Here is a 25351-nt window from a genome sequence, read left to right as displayed (position 1 = left end):
GAGGATGATCAAAAGTGTAAGTCCTCTCATCACCATCACCATGTCTTCTGTGGGCTCATTAGCAGGCAGAGGTGTTCAGTTTAGCTGTCTATGAAACCCCTGCCACCTAAATTGAATGACAGGTGCTCTACATCAAAATGCACAGCGAGTATTTGCTTGACATTAGAGTGGCCTTGTGCAACCACCCTTCAAAATAATAATCAACTTATTACAAATCATGACAATGATGACAGAGTGGACCAATTAAATCAGCAAGAGCTGACAGGCATTAAGAATTGAAATGGTATTGATTTAACAAGGTAAGTACATGTCCGTCATACGGTATACTTAATAATCTATCTAAATCACTGTCAGTTGTCATTTTCTGTATGGACACATGAGACAAACTGTCTTTTCTAGTCTTCTGAGAATTCAGTGGAACAGGTAGAAGAGAAGATGTAAATACAGTGCGACAAGCATGACCTTTATGGAACCAAAGCGTTTCAACTGTAGCCTCCACAGCAATCTATCAAAAGAGGCACATGCCAATAACTACAAACAGCATTCTTTTCAAGTCACATCAGGTCACAGAGAGCAGTCCCAGATGGAGACAGGCGGAGTATGACAAAATTAACTGAGGAAATTAACAATCGCTGGCAGTTCACAGTCACACCCACCCGCACACACTATCTTGACAGGAAACTTTTTAGCTCTCTCTAACAGTTGGACAAACAGGCTATCTTACTGGCAGTGACAGCTCAGAACCCAACACCATGACACCTATCTGCAATCCCAGTCACTCAAGGAGAACAAGGGAGGACTTCCCTAAATATGAGCCAATGCTCACAAGATCGTGTCACTTCAAATTCAGAATGAGACGATTTCAAGCTACTAGACTGAAAGCTACTTTTATGAAAGTGAAAATCCATTAAGGAAGCTAGCTATTCCTCTGAGGAGGAACCAGCCATCACCGCCAGATCTGCAGAGAATCAGGAGAATACTATATGTGCTGCATTGAAAAGAAAAATCCCTTAATACCACTAGTCAAAGCTCCTCTTACTTTTCTTTTAGTCTTTGCTCACAGTACAGAAAATCACCAAGTAATTTCTCGGCTGGTGACTATGTAGCTCCTTTTTGCCAACTCATAAAAAAATCAGTGTGAGGTGAACATGCATTTAAGGTGCTGAAGAGAGACTAAGATAACGTTTCATGTGAAGGATGAAATAGTGTTCCAACTGTGGGAGGTGAGACAACGGAATCAAGTAAGCATTTTATAACCCTAGCTCCTTGCCTAATGAAATACTGCCATGTGAGACATTTATTGCTGCGAACCTTAAATTACCCATGCAGCCATGGGGAAGTCAGATTTCCGGCCCAGGGGATGCTGTGTAAGAAAGGACATATTTTATGGCCTTCCCCTCCACTTCCCCACTTGGGAATTGAATTTGGTGATATTACACAGCACATGTGACTTGTATTAAGTTTGCGAACAAACAAATGGCATGCTATTTTTGGCTACTAGGTCGGGTGTCGGTTACACCACTGCCCTGGTATTGTGATTGTGTTAGCCCGCGGTGTGACTGTGCTGTGCAAGTGATCACAATCTGTAAAGAATACAGACAGAGCCAATTACTGAACCTTGCAAAACTTGGCTTGTTATGAAAGATCTCCTAGCTTAGTCATGTTTTAGTTACACCAAGTATTGGCCACCCAAAAAGCAGACAAAAAATTTGGCTTGTGTTTATCAGATTGACAAAATAACAGCAACAACAAACTCTTATTTTAGTGGAACTATTTCTATAATCCCTGTGGAAAATACTGATTTTATATGATGTTTGAATGAGAGTAGACACTTAATAAATGGTATACAATGTTTTAATAATCAGAGATATAGGCTAAACAAACAAATATAAATAGGCTTATAGTTCAGGATTGTGATAATTTGATTCTCATTTGAATTCTGGCAGAGTAATGTACAATTTCATGCTACGTGTTTGGAGTCACGCATGTTACAAATTATGTGTGATGTCAAGGATATGACCTCAGAGTCTCAGGGGTTCATACAAACACACTGGTAATTATTACTATACCTGTGGCAAAACAGACCTGTCCGGCATGCCATATTACAATAATGTTAATCACACTGCAACTGCCATGATTCATTCCAGTGAATAAACAGTTTCCTATGGAACATGATTGTATTTTGTACATTCTTTCTCAGTCAGGATCTGCATATTTTTTTTGTCTTTGTCCATTATGTTATGAGGTTTATTTGAGAGAAAGATCATAACCCTAAGACAGAGGGATACACTGCCTGCAGAGCTATAGATTTTACCCTACTGAACTATGCATACTGATTAATTAGTCTGATTGTACAACAGCCACTTGGCCAGAAAACAGCTGTATCTCCTCCAACCGTATGCTTGCTCTCCTGCTCTTCTCTCTCTTCTGGTGCACTCTTCCCCATATGGTCTCTCCTTTGACTATGCTCCCTCCTTCATTTCCAAGGTCTCTTCCTGTTTTTTTTTTCTTCTAATCATTATTCTCAATCTCTATCTCTCTACTTATGCTGTCTGGTCCTTTGCTCTCTTGTCTTTATCTTTTACTCTTTCCCCTTTCCCCACTCTCTCATTCTCTTCCACCCCCCCCCTTCCTTGCATGCTCAAGTGAAATACTTCAGCTTTTAACCACTTTTGTTGTTATTCTTGCCCAAAGACGCTGACAGTTTTCCTTTGCTTCTTCATACTCAACCAGATACCTACAGTATGGGGTATAATGAAGCAAGAACATTTCATTCCACACATGCATTCAAATCACCAACACAAAAAGGCAGATGGGGTGGGGGGGTGAGGAAGCTTTGAGAAGCCTGCATATTAGTGTCTCTCATCTCTGTGAGTTCATGCCGTGGGTTTGATTGGAGCAGCTGGGTACAAATCTGCATCACCGTACAACATCATGGGCCAAGCGATAAATGCTGAGAACTGTTTGTCATTCACATGCCTCTCTGTTGCGTCTTCACAAGGACAAATTCAGCAGCATGGCTCTGTCTATGCCCTGAAGCATTGGCTTTGACATTATATTGCTCTATAGTGAAGCCATTAACACCGTGTCACTTCGGCTTCTTTTCTGTCGCTGGCTACGCATAGAGGAGGCTATCAGGATTCACATCAGATCAATGCTCATTGTGCTACTGTGTTTCTGTCTCCATCAGCAGCAGGTGCAGCTGCAGAACCAGCCAGACACTATTCATCGCCTCTGGTCTACTCTGAAATGGAGATTTCCAGTCTTTTTGCAGTGAAAGTGAAGTATGGACACACACAAAGGGATACAAGCTGAAAACTGGGTGTGATGGAAAATCAAGACAGAAATCCATTAGCCAGTGTGTTGTAGGGGTAGTTTCATTGGTAGCAAGTGGAATTGATTGCATTGTGCATGTGGAAGTGATTTGCTGTTGAGTCCTTGATAAAGCTGAATGGTTGGGAAATACCTGTGACAGCAGATACAGCCTCCTTTTATAAAGCACATTTTTTTTGCTCATGAACTATAACCGATTCTATTTACAAACTAGAAGGGCACTCGGAGAGCGCGGACCTCCACCAAGGTTTGTGCTATTATTGCTTGTTCGTGAGTCAGATCCGGATCCGCTCCAAAATTTAATGGTTTCTTCCTTGGCCCAAGCTACACCCTTCCACAAAGTTTCATGAAAATCGGGCCAGTAGTTTTTCCGTAATCCTGCTAACAGACAAACAGACAAACAGACAAACAAACAAATGGCACCGAAAACTTAACCTCCTTGGCGGAGGTAACAAAGAGCTAGAGAGAAAGAGATTTCACTTTTCATTTCTATCTGAAAAGTGGCAACACAGTTCTTATTATCATGGATAAAATGGACATAAATGGAAATGAAACTTGGTAACATAGTAAAACGCTGACCGTGTGTTCACACTGTGAGCAACATGATCAACTGGAAGTCATCACTGGAAGTCCATTAATTTCCTATAGCGCTGAGCGACCAGGGAAACTCGGCAGATGTTTGGGCGGTCAACATGTTTGTTGGCTGAGAAACGCTGGCCACATCTGCACTTTTCTGCACGTCCTTGAAGTTGATTGCAGCTATTCAAAGCTTCCCAGTTCTCTGCAAATTTTATCTGAAAGGAATACATCTCTCAAAAACAATGCTTGGAGAACGGTTGGATCCATTGTTGGAGTTGATGGTAAGCTCTGAAGAAATGTTGTTGATTTTTTTTTTTGGGTTTATTTTTGATTAATACTACCTAATTAGTGCTTGCTAGCTAGCTATGTTCACTCATCAAAATGATGTAATGTTATGAAATGAACGTTATGAATTAATATAAATACATGGCTTATTTTTCTCGGTCAAAACCACTACATAGATGTAAGCGGAGCCTCTCGTACTATCCACAATTGCTCAGAATAGAGTGATCCATTAACCAAATTGCTCACTATGTGAACGCAAGGGCAGAAAGGTGAAGTATACCTATTTAGGGTTAATTCATATATTTTTTTAAACTCCATGCAGTAACCTTGGAACAGCAATTAGCAGGCTCCAAATTTTCATAGCTGAACTGCATGCTACAGAAAACATTGCCTCTCCAACCTCTCCCCTCTTTCATCCTCAATACACATCAGAGCCTTTACTCTCCTCTCAGTACTATATAGCCTTGGCCACTGCTTTACTGCAGGATGCTTTATCCCTCAGTCTTGGATGCTGACCAATAACAGAGTCCCTCGCCCTATAATGCTGATGGAAGGCTTTCTGTGCCATCTGCCAGCCATGTGTATGCACAAGTGTGCGTGCGTGTGTATCTGAACGGTTATTTCTGACTAAATAAAGCATACAGTTCCCTGTAAAAAGGCAGGCAGGAAAGAGAGAGGAGGAAGACAGAGGAGGAAGGAGTAAGAGACCGAAGGAGTAGGGGAATAGAGGAGAAGGGGGAAAAGCACCTGGCAGGAAAACGTATCACGAAAGAGAGAAGAGGAAAATGTGGTGGAGGATAATGATCTTTTTTTTTCTTAACCCACTGTCATTGCTCAAAGTAACAATGGGGGGAAAGTCTGCAAGGAAATACCATAAGATGTCAGAGAGACTACTTTTAGGCTTTCTGCTGAGACCCACAGGGATGAGAAATAATCCACATTATTTAAATCTTGGCTCTTAAATCAGTACCTACATATGACTACTTGTAAATGAGATGAATTCCAAGGGTAAAAATGGATTTTTATTTAATCCCAACTTTGAACTATGCATGAATATTTAGGCCTCAGTCAGCTTGAACTGCCCTCAGTATCATTGGGTGAAGTGAGATGCTGAAAAGCAGACATGTTTGACTGGGCATAAAATTCCACTTTAACACACCGTTAGCTTTCGCAAATACACCAGGCACTGGCCTCCATATCAAATGTTGAGTGGACTTTCCACATAGGGACTGTCTGGGATACTATTTTGGTGTAGTCCTGCAGTAGACTCTTGGTTAAGTCCCCCGAGACAAATTGAACTAAGTGCATTTAATAAAAGAAAACTGTATTAGACTGATGCGTTAGACTAATGGAAGCATCTCAAGGGAAGAACACCCCTCTGTCTGGAGAGCTTTTTTTCTACCAAAGGGGAATGGGTTGAATCAATGGAGTGTCATTAATTGCAGCGCAGGGTGGTATTCTTGGCTTCAATAATTCACAGAAGAAATGGCCGTGAGTGTTATTGCACCTCACAAATCACCTTGGCGTTTAGCTTAGCTGATGGACACGTGGTAGCCAGAGCTGAAGTTTACCCAGAAATTAACAAGAAAATATACATTTGAGGTGAAGCCTTATTAAAATCACAGTCCTCCACTTGGCTGATAGTCAAAACTCAGAAGTAGACCCCCGAACCCTACACATACTTCTGCTGCCTATGTTCTGGCTGAAGGCTACTGCCGCCAATGCCGCGCATTAATTTAGAACAGTGAACAGACAGTTTCACTGGAACTACTTAGTAGGTGTCCATTATCAGGAATTAATGGACACCCTGCAGCCAATCAGAATTGAGTATTCACCCAGACCATGGTATAAGCAACATTAATGGAAAGGAAAAACATCATTAAGGTTTCGCCTACAGCAACGCACCAAGATGCTGTTGATAATCTATTGTCATAATGAACAAATCACATTCCTTGCAAATACATTTTATGCAAACTATAATACAAATACAGGTACATTAACGACAAGCACTGCAACACAGTCCAATAGAGGGTTAAATTAGCTCCACAGTGCAGGACTAAGAAACTCAAACTTCATGTTTATTTTTCCTCAACACACTGGCAAATTACCAGGGTTCCAATTACTTCTTACTTGTTCTAGTCTTGATTTACTGCAAATGAAATGAGAAAACTGAACTTGCGTTATAGTTTGTTTATTTTTGCTCCAGGCTATGATGCAAAATAGCAAAATTCTCTCCCCCGAGTGCCTTATCAATGTTTAGAGAAAAAGGGAAAGATATTGAACACGCAATCACTCACTCACGCACTCACTCACATACCAAGCACCTCATAAAATAGGCAGCTTAAGAGCCTATAGCTGCTCAGGCTTAACATTTCCATGCATACAGTTTGGAGAGGAGGGAGGTAATGAGTAGAATTACTTTGCTAAATGGAGGGGTCTGGTGCTCTGGAGTATAACAGTGTGGAGAGGTGACCTCAGGAGGCCCTGCACTTTACTCAGCTCTGTCTCTCTCTCTGCTGATAGGCAGAACTCAGCTGATCATGTCAGCTGAGCAGATCTTATCAACAGGGGTAAATGGGGTCAATCACCCACCTGTGGATTGCAGGTAAGTGGGGAAAATGTTAGTCCAAAATCTCACTAGTATGCAAGCTCCTCAAATGTTACAAAGGTAGGGATGGAACGATATGCTATATCTCACGATACGATTTGATATACGATATGAGATTCACTATTCGATACAACCACGATATGATGTAATAAATAAAAGTTCAATGACCGCATGACTACGGAGAATTCTGTTTATTTCTAAGCCACAAATACCAATGGCATTGGCTTGCCTAAATGTAAGCAACAATTTAAAAATGTCATTACAAAGTGCAAATAATATAATACTGATGGAGAGATTGTGAAATTGTGATGGTCAAGCCGTCTCATTTGTGATTGCTACAGCAGAATAAAATGGAGCTAATATCACAGTTAATTTTTCTGCCCCACAATACGTATTGTCATATTTTTGTATTGCGATATATTGAATTTTGATATATCATTACATCCCTATACAAGGGTATATCCACAAATTGACCCTTGAAATTCCAATTTTAAAAATCAATGTTTGTATTATTTTTCGTGTTTTCTTTCATATTCTTTTGTGGTTAAAACATACTGGGTTTGAGCAGCAAGGAAAAGCTGCACCAATTGATTTAGTCTTCCCAAAGTTAAGCTAATGAAATGATCTATAAAAAATAGAACATAATTTCCATTGATGAGGTGATTGAGGACAGAAAAGGGCAAGAGGGATAAAAGCCTGTCTAGGAAATAGATAATTAAGAGCATTAACATTATTGGGCGCAAGTTGATGTACAGGGGAGCAGAGTAATGCAATCATTGGCTTTCTGTAAAGTGGAATTCTCCATGGGCCTGATTTAAACAGCCACATTAGGGTCTTTAAACACAGCTGGACAAGATGGATGGAATCTTAAACATGTAAGTTGATTGCTGTTAGCCATAAAGACAGAAACATTCATCAACACAGATATAGATAACATGACACAGCAGGCAGTAGAACACCAAACTCAATCAATCTGAATCTCTAGCATGTTGCAAACTACAGACTAAATTGTGTGTGTGTGTGTGTGTGTGTGACTGCAGTACTAATCACTTCTTTCATAATAACTAAATCATGACTAATGGCAAATTACTCAAAGCGTCAAGCTTCAAAGGTCATACATGAGAACAATTGTGGGGGTGATTATGTTAATGAGGCCACCTTTACCCTCTGCACTGGTTCAAAACGGAGCCCAGTGTCCTACACAGGTGGATTGATATTCCTGCCTTGAGCGACAGAGAGCAAGGGATGGGAGGGTTAGCGGTTGAGGGGAATTATACTGTGTGTGTGTGTGTGTGTGTGTTTGTGTGTTTGTGTCCATCTTTGCCTGTCTCTGTGTCTATGTGTGTCTGCATTTTATATCAGAGTCTGATCCTAGTGCCTCCAGATGCTGCTGCCATTTGCTCCCCTGCCAATCAAAGGCCACAGCAGAATGCCAGTCCCCTGGAGCCTCGGCTTACAGCGGGCCTTACCTGTATGTCAGTATAACTCGGATGCATACTGTGCCTCATCCCTGCAGCAGCGAGTCATAACACACAGGGAAGATTTTTACCACAGTTGAAGCTCCATCCATCAGACATGAAGGAGAGGCGTACAGCATTCCAGCACAAGTGAGTTATCACATAATGTTATGTAGTGATAGAGATGCTTACTTGTAATAGGATAATATTTAAACACAAATGAACTGCCAGGAGGTAATAGCCTTAAGCAGATTATTCCCCAATCCGGCAATACCGCAATACAACAAAACCTCAGAACAATAGAACAAAGGCTTATGAGGCTTTGCCCTGGGGAATATGATCCTTATTCTACTGCTTTTATCTCATACCTACACATGAGAAACGACACCATGCTCTTTATCATCCTAGAGGTCAAAAGAGCTTCTGCGGAGATAATGACTTTTTTAAAGGGCTGGCATGCTGTTAAATTAAGTGTCCATAGGTGAGACACCTCTAACACGTTGGGTTAATGGAAAACACACCAACAGAACATGGCAACAGCCACTGTTGAGCCCAGAGCCAGCATTGTCCGTACTTTTACACACCAATGCCCCACCTTATCCAATGACAAAGGTGGAATGAGAAAGCAAGGGGAGATGAGATACTGACAACATCTTTGACATTTACACTCACTGAGTTGTTAGCCCACTGGATGTCTCGTAAAAGGCCACTTGATTGCTGCACATATGACATATAGACCTACTGTGTACTGGTAGTTTTCATTGTTGTAATTGCAAATTCTGCAGCTTGAGTGCATGCCTGAACCTTGACAAAAGGCCTGTGCTTTTTTAAACTTCCATCCCTTTTGAAAAACTACTTTTTACTGCACTTTCATATTTCATAGCAGACTCAAAACCAGCAATCCATAACAGAGAAATTCAGGGAATGAAAACGGTGCAATAAAATGCCGCAATGTACGTCATGGAGAAATGCATCCGTCCCAATTGCATTGCTGATTCTGGCACAGATTAGCATAGCCTGTAAAGAATTGCTGATATCACTAAAACAGGCTATACTAATTAAAGCCAGAATCATCAATTCAGATCTTCTGACACCTTGACTCCTAAAAACGGAAGATAGATCTGTTCAGAGGCACTGCAAAGTTGAAAAAGCATCATCTGTTAGCATCGGGACATGACTGGATGAACGGGAGATAACTAAAAGCACAAGAACAAATTAAGTTAAAATTTCATTTGTATAAAAATGTAAAGAATAAGAACTTAAAATTGGCAATTCTGAATTAAATGAGAAAATAGTGCACTTATTTATTGTACAAGCAATATTATTGTAGCTCCTGTTCAAGGGAAAAAGAAGAGTTATGCAATGCATGAAAAATGTGTTTCTGTTTTCGCATGATTCAAGTTAGGTCCTGGAAACACTTGTATGCTCCACCCTCTGTAGGTTGCAAGTCCCTTTGCTCATGGAAACTGTGCAACACACGGCTCATTTTAGTTCAGTACAGCATGAAGGGATCAGAGAAGGGGTCAGCAGGACAGATGCCCCCCCCCCCTACTCTTTAAGCAGTCTTTATCACACAGAAGCCATATCAGTGAATTATACCGTACCACACGCAATACATCACACCGGCAACAGCTTCTCAATGACACAGGCACATAATGAATAGCCTAGTGAAAGAGTAATGGAGGGAACATAAGAAAGAAAGGGAAGGAGACAGAGATCATAATGAGAGTTTGAGGATACATGTGTGGGAGGATGAATGAACAACCAAGGAGATATAGAGAGAAAGGTACAGTATGACAGATACAAAAATGGAAGAGAGAACTGTCTTTTGAGATAAGGAAAAGATACGTACACAGCTTGTTTCGGGCCTATAGGCTCAGCTCAGTAAGAATAAGAATTGCCAAACGCAGAATAAGCAGAAATATAACAGCAATTTGTTTTTATTATTCCCCCCACTGCAGAACACTACAGTGACTAGGAAAGATGAGTCAAAAGCCCCAATTATGTGAAAGAATCTCAGGAGAGGCTTTACTGGCTTCAGACATTCAGACTTATATGTCACAGAGATGACGTTCCCAGTGTTTGGTTTGGTTTGCTCTTTGAAACCTTTGTGAATAAAACACCTCAGAATATGCCTGTTTGTCAGAATTGTCCAATGAAATATTGGCACTCGAGATGCTCTTCTTAGGAGTCTCAATCTTTTACAGTCTATCTGTGGCTTAGCAAATGGAAGCCATCATAATTTATTATCATAATGATACAGCGCTCAGATACAGTGTTCAGCAGATACAGACCACCGATTCATCACCATGCCATTGCAAGGCATGCCTAGATTTGTATCGCTGGCTTAGGAAAAAATTCCTGAGAAGTTGAGTCAACAAAATAACTGCCCAGTATGATCCTATAAAATGTATGTATGCTCTTTTTCAAGGTTGTGTTTCAAAGGACATTGGTGAATTGTTTACATAAATGCATTATGAGAAGAAAAAATTAGCATTTGGATAACATCTGCTCTTTCGTTTTCCTTTTAAGTGAGCATTCTAAAGTGACCTATTGCCACAAAGGCCTGGGGACTCCTAACAATATTGTGATATATCATTTATAACCTATTTCTTGGGTTGCTGTCATCGTACTTATGTTTCTCTTACAGTGTTATTGATCCAGTGACCTTGCAGCGTCATGCTTTGGAAGCGTAGGCGTATTGGATCACAGCAACTCTTATGGGAATGTTACATAAGAGAAATACGTACAGTATACACAGTATAACACACATAGAGAGGGAGACACAGAGAGAGAGAGAGAGAGAGAGAGAGAGAGAGAGAGAGAGAGAGAGAGAGAGAGAGAGAGTGAGAGAGAGAGAGGGAGGAGATTAGTTTTAGGGTTTCTCTCCCTGATTTAGAGTAGAAACAGCATTAAAGCCCGGAAATGAGTGAATAAAAGGCAACACAGTTTTTACTAGCTCTAATAATAAGCTCTGGCCTGGCACTATGTATGTCTATACTTTGCCCAATCCAAGTTGAGCTACCCTATTCCAGTCAATAACCTTTAGTGCTGCAACAACATGTTTAGTGAGAGAGTCATTCTGAAGATAATAAAATTATCTAATTAAATGGGCTCTGACTACAATCTGCTGTTGCTTCTAAATGGACTGCATTAAAACAAAACAACAATTTTGTCTTTACTACTTAATTTGTCCTCATGGTGCTTTACAGTATGTGAGGTCCAGTCCAACTATGTGGCTTGTGTGTGTGTGTGTGAGAGAGAGAGAGAGAGAGAGAGAGAGAGAGAGAGAGAGAGAGAGAGAGAGAGAGAGAGAGAGAGAGAGAGAGAGAGAGAGAGAGAGATGTGTGAAATGTGTAATATGGAAAGCATGTGCACACTAAATTCAAATGACTTGTACATGCTATGTACGGTACTTGGCTAATAAAGATTATTTTCTTTTAATTGTCTGAATTCAACCTGGAAAAACACCATATCAACTGAAACAAGTTGTTGTTAAAACAACTTGTCTAACCTCCTAAGTACAGTAGATGTCCATTAAAATTCTTGGCGAGTGTCTAGCGAGAGGTGAAAGTGTGCAGGGTGTTTTTAACATTGCAGTCATGTACAGAGGTTAGATTACAATGGTATTTCCACCAAGGTATCCCTCGTCTGCAGAATAACTTGTCTGCTGGATGACTGAAGAGGTTCACGAATTGAAAGGCACCACAGAAAAAAATATACAGTATTTATGCCACAGCAGAAAAGTTACATTAGAGAGATAAGTCTGGACACTGTCTGCAGCAGGTATGGGACTGTGTGCTCTGGCAGCTAAAGTAGGAGGGAAAAATAAAACAAGGGAATGTTGTGGAGGGAAGGAAAACAGTTTAAGTATCAATCTTTTAGTCACATATCTCTCTGTCAGGGTTTTCGTTAGAAAAAATTGGTGCCAGTCCACGTGTCCTGGAAGATTTTAATGTCCCGGACAAATGGGAGAAATTCCGGTCAAATATTATCTATCTTTATTGAGCTTAAAAACAGTTGATAGGCAGGCTATATAAAGAATGACATCATCAAGGCATCTAGATTTCTAATATGTTTTATTGAAAAGTAGGCTACTTTTGCTTATACATTATATTCCAAATAAAATAAGTCCCGTCAATAGACTCACGTGCATAACGCTATCTCTCTCAAACACACACACAACGTTACCATGCAAAATAGAAAAATAGGATCATCTACTATGAAAATTTGTACTTTACTTCATTCCTGACATGTATTTTGTTGCCAAATAGCCATATGCTTTCACCATTACGCAATGCCAAATGTGCAATGTGCATGTCCCGTTAACCATCATCACACATTGCCAATTGCTAAATACGCGACCTACAACCAAGAAAAAAAACACAGTAAATATGTAAAAAGCACAGCCCAGCAAAAAGTCATGAAAATAAACTGCAAAGGCATCTTACCTTCACCCGACGCACAACATAGGCCTACCCGCACACACACATCGCCCTTGATTGGTTAATACATTACGCTACATTCAAAACAATTTAGTAAATCCTCCCCAGTTGTGTCTCATGTCACTTAAATCAACTCACGTAGTGCAATATTACTGAAAAAGACTTAAAGCTACTCAAAGCTGCTCGTCAGGAGCAGGTCGGGAGACAGACTGGGAGGAGAACTCAACCTGTTGCTGTAACTCAGTCTCAGTAAAACAAGGAGAACAGTGTTCCAATAATTGTGCTTAGAGGGAATTATTTTAACCGGACATTATGACAGGAGAGATTTAAATATGTCGGACTTCAACAGATTTTCCTAGTAAAAAAACGGTAATTACTGGATAACAGAAACCCAGCAATTTTTCAGTAATGAGTAGTGTAAGGGATAACAATTTCAAATTCAGTAATTAGATTACAGTTTGTTTTTTTTTCCAAATCCCTGTTTTTTCATCATAGGTATTTTAAAGACATGCGTGGACAGGTTTACGTCGGCTATTAGCTAAAAAAGCAAAACAAAAGATGGAGGCTGAGGGTGAGACGCAGATTTTCAGGAGCTGGAAGTTTTCCCATTACTTTGAATTTTTCTCAGTTAAGGATGCAAAGACCATTATTGTCTGTTGTAAACTTTGTGTGGGCAGCAAAACGCTTTCCACAGCAAAAACACACACAACATCCAATTTATCAAAGCATCTAATACGGCAACACGTGAAAAACAACCGGCCAGCGCCGACAAGGAGGCCTCTAATGCCAACGAAACGAAAATAAATGTAACGAGTAATGTAACTAATTACTGCTCTGTTGAGTAATTAGTGAAGTAATGTGGTTACTTTTTAAATGAGTGATAAGTAAAGAGTAATTTTCCGAGTAACTTGAAATGTATTGAGGAAATATTTCCAGGATGTTCAGATATTCTTCACAACAACAGAGTTACTACAGCATGGCAGCATCTGGAGATAGGCATAATACTAGGATGCACACATCAGCTTTCACTATGGCAATGGAAGTAATCATTAAGGCATCAAAGTAGGTGGTAGGTGGAGAAAGGCTGCACACACACACCCCTCTCCTCTTCTGGAGATATATGGATGATATGACTACTATGACTAATACAGCACATTGTACCAGGCGGTTGCTGCATAAATCAAATGACAACCTAAACTGAGCTAGGATGGGAGTTGAAACTGGCAAACAAAAATTGTTCACAAATGAGGAAGCAATTCCAACAGTATTGGAGAAGCAGATTCAGGAGCTACGGAAGGAGATAGTTAGAGGCGTTGAGCGGGTCGAGAGGTCAAGACAATCAGGCAAGTTGTTGTGGTGCCTGCAGTTTGGTCTGTTGCTTCAGCTAATGTGGTCCTTGGCAGTATGCAAGATGCCTCTATCAAAGGTAGAGAAGTTAGAGAGGATAGTTGGCTCATATGTTAGGAAATGGGAAAAAGTCCACAGTGTCTTAGTAGTATGGCTTTGTATGGGAAAACAAATTGAAACTACCTATATCTAGCTTAACAGAGTTGAAATCCAGAGGTGGGAAGTAACAAAGTCAAAATACACAGACTCTTTCTCATCTGGGATTCAGAGTAATGAGTATTTGCATTTTTACTTGAGTAAGGAACTTGTGTACTTCTACCACCTCTGTTGAAATCTGCAAAGGTAAGATTGAAGCTGACGCTGACGGAGTCTAAAGACCTAACAGTTAGGAGTGTAGCGCCTTCTGTGTCAGCAGGGCGAAAATGAAATCCAAGAGAAGCAGTTCAGCAGGCACAGTGAGCGCTCAGACAAAGGGATATTATAGCGCAGGTACACCAAAGACAGGGAGGCCTGGGCTGGGCACAGGGCAACCTTTCTGGAGTAGGGAGCTCCATCAGGGACAAGAAAGATGACTGTGGAGCAAACACATCAGCAGGAGGAGGCAGCAAGGTGTGCCAAGGCCGTCTCCCAGACAAAGCAAGGTCAGTGGACGAGTTGGTAAAGTGCAGAGAGGAAGAAACCTGGCTGGAGGGAGTTGTGGGATATGGAGGCAAATCAAATTAGACTCATTATAAGTGCAACATATTTTATGCTGTCATCTCTCCAAAATCTCATTCAAGGGGAAGGTGAGGTCCCTGCCTATCCCTAGTGTTCAGGCATAGCTACTCAGACATATTCTGTCAAGATGTAAAGCGAGTCTGTCCCAAGGACAATATACCTGGCCACGTAGCCAAGTGCTGAAATGTCTAGTGGCCGCTAGAAATTAATTTTTCAGCTGACGGGAAGATATGAAAATTGGTTGGAGGGAGAAAAGAGTAGGTGCGGGGCATTTTGGGGCAGCCATATTATAGGCCAGCTTGGTGGGCAAAGACTGGCATGAATGATCATATGATTGACCATTTAATGACAACTTTTAATGATCTAAGTGTATGAACCTGCCTCTTCAAACACCAGCCTCCTCCCCTGACACACACACACACACATTTTGAGTTTTGACTTTGTTAATCTAATTTTCTTGTCTCCCAGCCTGTTAATGTCTGTAGTGCAGCATTGCAAGTTCAAACTGACCACAAGATTATAAAAATAACACGCAATTCTGTTATAGGCACCCAAATGGTTAAGTGTAGATCACTGAGTGTGTTTTGTCAAAGGGTTTTCCCTGTTTTTATCATATATCTGTTATAGTAGGAATGTGGGAATGACACAGCAGTCAGTTCACTCCATCTGTTTGCCTGGATGACAGCTGCCCCAAGGCTCAGAATAAAAAGTCATCAGAACCAATGTCACACCAATTGGCTTCTACCAGTGCTGCTGTGGCACCTTTCCTCTCCTTAACATCCATGGATTCTTCCCCCTGTCGCCATGGGCTTCACCTCCTACCCATACAGACTTTCCATCCCAGCATTTCTATGTTTTCTAAAGTTCACTGCTGTCCCCTAAAGCTGCTAATACAGATGTCATACACCCATACAGCTCTATAAAGAATGAATTGGAAGAGATGGGACAAGTAACATATCCAGAGGGATTTTCTGGTTCAAACTGAAACAAATACATACTGTAATATGAAACACATTATCGTTTTTAGACAAAGCATTCTGGTACATCTGTGTGATCACAGATCACAGGTTACAAATGCTTATTGGACAGTCCAAAACCACAGGAATACCATATGTAAATTCTTAAATTCATGGGTATTCCCCTTTCAGAATACAGTATCCTTGCAGTTAAATTGTCATATTCACTGTTGGAAAACTGAGCAAGGTCCAACGTAGAATATAGGTATGCAATTAATTGGTAGCATTTTTTCATGAATGCACTTTTATACGTTTTGTTCACAAGAGTGAAATAAATGGAGTTGAAAACCGCTTACAAAGTGTTAGCTGACACTGCAGCAATACTAATGATGACCGAGATACCCATCTGGCACACTTGAGGTGTCTTTTTTTTTTTTAAAAAGATACTTAAAAGAAACATTGCTTTCAATATTAACAGTCCCTGTTACACTGCTACAGTTTAATCAAAACATTGTGTACATAAAGGTTTCAGTAGAGTAAGCTCAGTGAAAGTGTGTGTGTGTGTGTGTGTTTGATAGATCACAGCGATTCACTAACTTTGTAAAAGATTATTCTATGATTGCAAGTTTGAGAGAACTGCAACTGAATACCAACATATACAGTATATATATATATATATATATATATATATATATCTTACAGTTTTTGAAGTACAATACACAGCACCATACTGCCTAATGAAGTCCCACAGGACTAGTTTTTCCTTGCAATAACTCACCTTTTGGTCTCCCAAAATCTCCATCAGTTTGACGGACCTGGTTAGGATACCCAGCAGTGAACAGAAAACAGATTATGATAGAGACCGGCAGAGTATTAGAGCTTGTGGTTTTATAAAGTGGAGGATATGGAAACTCATGTAACAGAGAAACATTATGCAGCTTGTGAAACATTCAAACTGACCAATGTACCCTACAGGAATAATTAGCAAAAATAAATTATGCATGATGAGAAAATATATTCTATTGATTCCGTGTAATTATTGGATTTTTTTTACACTTTTAAGTAGCAAATTATACTGCACAGAACGTTTCTGGAATTTCAATACATTTCAGTGTGCCAGAGATTGTCTTGTTCCAGTGACCTCTACCATTGTGGGTTTCGGATAAACAAAATTCAGTTTCATTGTTACAAGGCAACTGAAACCTTAATTCAATCATCACAGTCTGCTTCTGAACATTCTGAACGTCCAATAAAAACTAACAATGGAAACCAGAGCTGAAACAGATGAGACAGACGCATTGTCTCAGAAAGGCAATCATATTTCCAAAAATGAGATGACAGAAACGGTTTATCTATCCCTCAGGAAATCCATGCTCAAATGCACAGTGACAGTCAGAGTTCCATATCTAATGTATGACCGCCATGTGTGTACCTCCTGTTACCGTAAACTCAGTCTAAATGCATGCTGACAGAATTCTGTCCAATGCTGCTCAGATTGGAGCGAACACTAACAGCATAAAGCAGAACAAAACACATAGTATAACCAGCAGAAGCTCTCCTGTTCTTGTGCTGACACTTGCAGAAAGGCTGGGTGAACAAGCTTTAAACCCACTGAACTTTGTACAAGAACTGAATTTATATTCATAATTTCTTTCATGATAAATGAGCTTTGCCTTTGCTCAGTTAGCCAAATTATTATTTTTTGATAATTGTTTGATTTTGATGTGTTTTTGTGCGTTTTGTTTCACTTAGATTGTAATGGCTGTAGCCTGAGGTTTTCTGCTCTCGAAAGCACGCAGGTCTGCTATCAATCATAACTTCATTGCCAATTTTGTTTACCATGAGGAGGCACTCCCACTGCAGGTCACCTCGTTTAAATTTAACTCTAACTTTCCAGGAGTGGGTCGCAACTGTTCAAAGAAATATTTTATTGCAGAATAAGTCAAAATCATTTTCATGCTTGTAACTGCACCATCACCCAGCATCAGTCCTATGTAACGTCCCCTCAAGGAGAAGAATTCGATTCACCTCAAGGGTGATTAACAAAATTAATCCACTGCTCAATGAATCCACTGCTCACATGTGAAGCAAGAGGTATCATTTAAGCTGTCACCTTGAACAAGATAATAATCTAATAACATGGCATGTGTTTACCTTCAGAAACCATAGACTAATGTGAATGCAAAAAGCATATGTGTAAACTTGGACAAAATAGAAAGAGTTAAATAAGAGAGTCTTAGTAAAAATTGAGCAATTCACTCCCTGCTGATAACACCAACTTTTAACGTGTCATACTGTTTGCAAGCTGAAAATAAATCAAAATGCTAACTACTGAACCAATCTTTCACAGAAAAAAAAAAAAAAACCCACAGAAACTGACATCAGCCCTCGAATCAACAACTTAACCACATGATGTCAGGATCTCAGGTTTTACATAGACACAAGTTCAACAGTGTTGACCATGAGTCATGTTGAACAACCTGTTCCATTTCACATGGGGAATGGCTATCTCCCACCACTGCCATGTGATTGCTTCCTTCACAGTATTGATTGCAGAGTGGTGTTAGTATGAACTGTAATCATGAAACACACACACAGACACAGAAGAAGGGGCACAAACACACACTTTCACACTCCAATAAAAGAAGACACACGTAATCCCCTAATTGATCAAGTGTGTGTGTGGTAGATAATAGACAATCCTAATTAACGCCTTTGGTGACAGATCAATACCCCAGCAAACATTTCGACGTCAATCAGAGGTCTAATCAATGTTGGTCCTGGAAGTCGACTCGAGGGGCTGATATGGAAGTTTTTCTGCCGTTGGTCTTTCGACCCACGTCCTTTCAACGGCTCATAGACGACATCAATCCACGTCTGTTTCAACGTTTTATAGATGACATTTCAACATATATACAATTTACTTTTAAGCCAAGCCACTAAATACCCATACTTATGAAAGAAAATACAATTAAGCTAAATTTCACATCTGTCTATGATACCATGTAGTTTTTTTTTATAGAATAGGCTACTTTAAATCTTTAACCCATTTAGGGCATAGACAAACCATAAATACATTACATAATACTCTTCAACAAAAGACGGCATTCAGGATATAAAGAAAACACAAAAAACTTTTTGAAAATAATGTTGCATTTGCTTGTTTATTGAGACAAATCCCAAATCCCACCCCCCCAGTCCTTGCTGGTGCATGTTTCAGGTGAAGTCCTATGGCTGCTTTTTCGTTTTCTGTGGCCTTCACAATCCATCTCTTCACAGCAGCTGGAAAAAGGCACAACAAAAAAATGTATATTCATCTTTCCAGAGGCTCTTCTGTTGGAGCATTTTTTGACTGTCAACGTTGGAGGCGCCTGTCTGCGGCCAGGTCCTGTTTGAAATTAACGCCATCTAGCGCCCCAGCCTAAAGGGCTTTCTGTTGGCTACATCAAGTCCATTTAATTACAATTTACAATTTCACATTTGGCAGACGCTTTTATCCAAAGCGACTTACACATGAGATTTGCATACAACACAAGCAAGTTTCTTAGCTAGCAACATCAGAAGCTACCACCCCCTCGCTATGAATAAAGACAGGAAAAATAGAGAGGAGTGTGTCCTAAAAATAACCAAAAACTCACTGGATTAATGCACGGGAAAACTGCTGTGCCACATGAATATGCACGTGTTTCATTTTCCACTAAAGAACACAGAGCTAACATCTGTCCCCCCCAATTCTTATTTACAAATACGAAAACTAGCTAAAAACCATGTAGCCTCAATCTCAAAAGTTTTGAATGTAAAAGGTAAAAGCATAACACGTCTGTGCAAATACATTTGCATTTTAAATCGAAGTTCGTTTTGTTAACTCACCTGAGCAACACGCCTCCCCTGTCGAACTGATCTCACCGTTGGCGCATGCGTTCGAGGCTGAAGGGTGTGTTAGTGTTGATGCGCAAGGAAAAATAGTTCCTATAAAGGCAACTAGAGGAAATGCTGGAATAAAAGATAAACCTATTTCAGCCCCTATATTGTCCATATACATGATAGCATACTGCGTTTGGAATAATAACCTTTGCGATTCATGCGTAAACATTACTGTTCACACTCATGTTACAAAATGATATCCTTGTAATTGAATACAGTGCTTGTTCGGTTACACCACTGTAAAACAAGTTTTCCTCGAAATCACCATTCCCCCAAAATTATATGTTGTCATGTCAGCAAATGGTCGAAATAAAGTCTCGTTGTGACTCGACGTCTATTAGACTTGTTGGCCTCGACGCAGGTTGAGGAAATGTTTGCTGGGACCCATCACCACCAGTGTTTCCCACACATAGACTTTAAAATATATAGGTATATTAACAGCCGCCAAAGCATATTTGGCGACCAATTTTAGCATTTTTTATTTTTATTTTTTTATGCGTCTGAGAGAACAATGCCATCTGCGATCGATTAACTAGTGGACAATCTCCCCTCGCTCTACCCCTCCAGGGTTTCCCACACATAGAAAACTTTGTGGCAGGCCGCCACAATATCAACACTGACCGCCACAAATTTTCTTTTTTTTTCACTATTTAATCGTAGAACTGCATGTAACGCATTGATTCGCTCAGCCCCTAATTGCTCAATGCGATCACTCTCTCGCTCTCTCTCTTTCTGTCTCTCGCTCTCTCTCTCGCTTGCTCTCTCAGTTGCTCGGTCTCTCTCTCTCTCTCGCTCTCTCACCGGACCCGTCTGTTCGCCTCCCACTGCACACGCGTGAGGGATATTTTTTTTTCCATGCCAGGAAGACGGCCGACTGAATTCCCGAAAAGAAGAGCTAACAGTTAACGTTACTCGGAATACAGCTGAGTTTCCGAGATTAGCACACTGTATAGCCTAGCTGCTAGTAAGTATCCACTAAGTGGACTGATAACGTTAATATTAACTTTTTAACTCTGAATGTTTGCTCCCTCAATCCAGATTAATATTGATAAATATTTTCAAAGAAGGAAAAGGACTCGTCCTGAGGAGGAGCCGGGACAGGCTGGACCAGAGGAGCTGCTGAGCAGTAAAACAGAGCAGATAATAATGTCAAAGGCTAGTAATTTAACGATGTAAAGATACAGGTGAAACTGACAGCACAGAGAGATGTAGCAGGGCAGAGGGGCAGAAAAGCAGATTTCTCTGTAAAAGGGGTCTCATTTCTATTCTTCATCTTGTAGACCAAAGCAAGCAACAAACAGAACAGTGTAGCACTGTTTATATTTTTTATTCATTATAAGTTATGTTATCTTTGACAAAAAGTACTTTAGATATATACAGGTTAGTTATTTGTTTGACAAATGGAACTATTTAAAATGGAAAATGGATAGATAATTTTTCAGCCATCCAGGTAATGGGATCCTTTATTGATAATAGCCTATGAGAATACAAGAATAAAAAGGCACTCAACCCCCCCCCCCCCCCCCCCCCGTTGCCAACCCACCTACCACCACAAATACATTCAAATTATGTGGGAAACACTGACCACATCCTATACACACACCACACACACACACATGTAATCACAAATTGGTAGGCTTTTTGCAAGGGCTTATTATTCATCCCAATGAAGGCCATGACAGACTGATGCTTATATATTCTTTGCTCATGCTATAGAAGAACTGAAACTGTATGCAGCATGCTTTCTAAAAGACGTAGGCTACCCTTAATTAAGAAATAAAGATTTTTTCCTAATAAGGTTATCGCCATTGAGGCCAAGGGGGAAGATGGCAATTCTGAAGCGTAAGTCAATCAATCTTCAAGGTGGGAAAAAAGGAGAGAACCCCACAGTGATCAGGTTCTTTTTTTTTTTTTTTTTCAAAGGCAGAAGCAATAAAAGCTGAGAAACCGCCATTGGATAATGTGTCCCTACTTTGGAGGACTACATTTAAAAAGGTCTAAAATGAACATTAGCAAATGGCTTGGAGCTGCGCAGCCTGCCAAGCCGTGACAGGGGGAGAGGAGACGGTGTCATTTGTGGATTCAAGGGATTCTTGAACACTTAACTCACCAAATGTTTTGGGGAGGTGAAGTGTCTGGAGGTCACCTTTCAGCAGAGTGCCTTTCGGTGTCCATGCTGTCCGCTGGTGGTGCATGATTATCCTCCTCCGACTGGATCATGGCGTCTGGGAGGCAGACAGGGGAGCAAAGGGGCAGAGAGAGAGCAAGAGAGGAAGACAGAAAGAGACGGAGAGAGGAAGAGGAAGAGATAGAGAGAGAGAGTTAAAGAGAATGTGTCCAAATTAGGCAGTGGAACACCTATAGCACACTGAGTTTCTCAGACATTTGCAATGGAGGGAAAGCTCTGAATGGTGGAAAATACCATAACAACACTGTCAGTGTAAGTTGAGGCATAATGATTGATTGATCTTTCCCCTCAGAAAAGGACAGACAGAAAACATACAGCGTAGTGAAGCTCATTGCAACTAACGAGCAACTAATTTACATACCTTTCCATGTATGTCACTGCTAAATAGCTCATAGAGGCCTCACAACAATCTAGTCATGTGCAGCAGCGTCTGTTAACGTCATTCTGTATGTTTTATTTACGCGATATGTTTTAATCAAGGATTTACTCGAGTAGTGTGGCTACCATTCCCCGCTGGATAATATCTGTCAAAGGGAAGAATGGCATGTCTTCATGTCTAGGGAAGTGTTCATGCCTTATATAGCCTTGGTCTAGTAGCGTTGCCTGCTGCACATAGCTGGATCTAGCCAGGGGCTAAGGAAGCAGACCTTATGAAAGCTCATTAAAATAGTCTTCAAGTCTTAAGAGACAAATATGAATCCGCTATAAAAATAATCAGGAGTAAAGGAGCTGTTGCCAGTCTGTAAAAAACATTAAAAGTGGAAGTCTTAGCTAGCTTGGATGGCTAAATGAGAAAGGGCAGATAACCACAGGGGGAGAAAGGTGAAAGTAGAGGCACACTACCAATATTCCAAAAATGCACAAACACATATTGTTGACCAAAAGAGCAGACTACTTTCCTTTCTGTGAAACATTTGCAAATTATACCTCAAAGGTCAATTGAGCAAACATGTCACCTCTAATGGGGAGCTGCATGACATTTCTTGACAACGACTTTTTTGCTTCACGGCTACATCTTTTTTTTTTTATTAACAATGACATTTTCACTGGCTGCAAAAGGACTTAAGTAGATGCATACAAATTAAAATTTCCACTACTGTTTTCTTCTCTTTTATATAAAGTATTCTAACAAGATGGAGTGCTTTATCCTAACACCGATGACCTCACTTGGCCTATCCATTCTGCATTTCAGCTGAGTCTGCAGAGGCATTCTCAAGTGAACCATGAAGAGGTCTTAACGACACAATTACCATATTTCAAGTATCCTCTTTAAATCTGTACCAAGACTTAAAATGAGCCTCAGTATGTATGAAATATGAATGGGCGGGCTTTTCCCACTATAATATGAAGTGGTAATCATCCAAATAGCTAACGTGAACATACAATAGCCCACTGGTAATCTGAAACACAAGTGCGGCGTACCTGTGAAGGCCCTTCCTTTTAAGTCATGGAACAAGGTCAAGTAATTATATAAGCTTAAGTTCTCTACAATAGATGAAGTCTCACAGTAAATTACTCTGTGTAGAAGGAAATGTTGGGGTTAGTAGAGTAAGTGCTTATTTTCAAAATGCAATTGTGCGGGACATGAAAAAGACATTTTTATCAGGCAAATGTCTATACCGGAAAATAGGTGTATTAAGCTTAAACATGAACCACCAAGAATTTCTCTATCGCCCACACACACACACATGCAGGCACACACACACACACACACACACACACACTCAAAGTCCCCCTTCTTGCCTCCTAAATGGGAGCCCCTTGCTTATGGTCCAATACAAATCTGCTGGTCGATAACACATTGATATCACCTTTCACCGAGTGTTTATCCTTGCATGTGTGAGACTGAACAGACCCTAAAAAACTGCCTTTGATTAATATGTTTTGGGATTCATTTTATGACTCAAATACCTTGTTTCGGGTTGATTTAGGAGCCCCGAGGTCTGTTGGGACATGATAAAAATGGGGCTCAAACTTCAGTGAACAGTGAGGCGAAGTGGAAGAATGTTTACTGAGCCTGGCTTTGCTATTAACTATCAAGCAACATCTTGCTCTTGCAACAAATACCTCATCCCGCCTAGGTAAACGCTCTAAATGACTCCATACCTCATCACCTGCTTGTAAGGGCTTTGTGAGTGCCTCCACGCCTCAGCGAGTGTCTTACAAATGGCCTTTTATGATGAAGTGATAGGGTGGAGGAGTGTATATTGTCTCCAGCTGTGACATTGCGTACAGGAATGTGTAGGAGCAAGGAGGTTTGTTTGTGTATGTGTGCGTGAGAAAGAGAGAGACAGACGGAAAGAGACAGAGGGAGAAAGTGCACGTTTCTTATGGTTAAACCTCAGTTTGAGACTCAGCCAAGGTCATCCTCTTAGTTATGACATACATGGAGCCAGACTGAGCCGCTCACTTGGACGCTCTCCATCTGCTCCCACTGATAAGCCTGGCTACTTAACATGCAGCAGACAGACACCATGACTGTGTATTGTGTGGATATATTTCGATTAATCCATATTAAGATTTTTGTTGGATCACAATTACTAAGAGTGTACTGTCACACATATTAAAATTCCCTTCTTTTATATAAATACAATCTGATCTCATTTTCAGCCTAGGGAAAACAATATCAAAATCAGCAAATAGCTTTCTCAAGTTTTTTGTTTGAAATAGATTGTATCCAAATGTTATGAAAAATAAAGTTATGACTGGTGCCAGCTGTCTTTTAACTAAGGGCTCTGTTGACATACCATAGTGTCTTTGTTAACAAACAGTCCAATATCCAGAAAATTGAGAAAGCAACATCCATAAATAAGCCGGTGTCACAATGTTCAGTCTATAACCAGGAAGGTCGCTGGAGAGACTTCTCTGGTTCTGTCTGTATTTATTCACCAACAACAAAAAGGTTAAACAAAACAGCACAAACTCCACATCACCAGTGTTGGTATCATTGGCTGCGTATACATGCATGGAGACTTCCGTTCTTAATCTTGTTACTCAAGCACTCGACGCATGTAAACGTCATAACTTGATTAGAATAACACAGTTAAGATCATACTCCGATTATGAGAGACCCAGTTAAGATGCCTGGCTTACTCTGATATTAAACGGGTTACTGTGGCACGTAAACGTCTTACTCCCTTCACTTTTGATATTCATGACGGGTACATTTTGATGTTGACAAAAGCATTAATTTCTTTCCCATTGTATTAGAAGGAACTTACTAGTGCTCAGACAGAGAGGCAGGGTTGAAGGCAGCAGCAACTACTCATACTTTTTTTTCTGACAGACTATTCTAGCCACACAGGAGGAAAGGGATATTCTGTTAATTGGCTTATTCATGGAAAGAGAGACTCAATCGCAGGGTATCAAAAGAGCATTTAACAGCTTAACCCGCATGAGACCTTACCCGGACTATAGCCAGCAGTCAGTCCACTGGTTCCTTCTCAGCGTCTACTGAACCTCAGATATAAAGGGAGAGGTTAATTAGGTGCACATGCGCCTCGCAGACTGGT

The 25351-nt window shown here is 40.4% G+C and overlaps 1 protein-coding gene across 3 annotated transcripts in view; it reads right to left on the bottom strand.

The window, feature by feature from the left end:
• Nucleotides 1–25351, bottom strand: part of chrm3a (cholinergic receptor, muscarinic 3a) — a 72992-nt gene that overhangs the window by 27406 nt on the left and 20235 nt on the right. For 2 of the 3 annotated variants that reach the window (XM_071520408.1, XM_071520409.1), the window contains exon 2: nt 21762–21876. The gene's annotated coding sequence lies outside the window, so the exon portion shown is untranslated. Of the gene's footprint in view, nt 1–18930; nt 19010–19597; nt 19721–21761; nt 21877–25351 lie in introns of those variants that run through there. The other variant, XR_011695217.1, reaches the window with a different exon arrangement.

The sequence above is a fragment of the Centroberyx affinis genome, unplaced genomic scaffold (genome assembly GCF_046629955.1).
Source record: "Centroberyx affinis isolate AG114_WGS23_722 - 3 ecotype Tasmania unplaced genomic scaffold, CSIRO-AGI_Caff_v1 ptg000801l_1, whole genome shotgun sequence".
Lineage (NCBI taxonomy): Eukaryota > Metazoa > Chordata > Actinopteri > Beryciformes > Berycidae > Centroberyx > Centroberyx affinis.
This window is presented reverse-complemented; position numbering and strand designations above follow the sequence as displayed.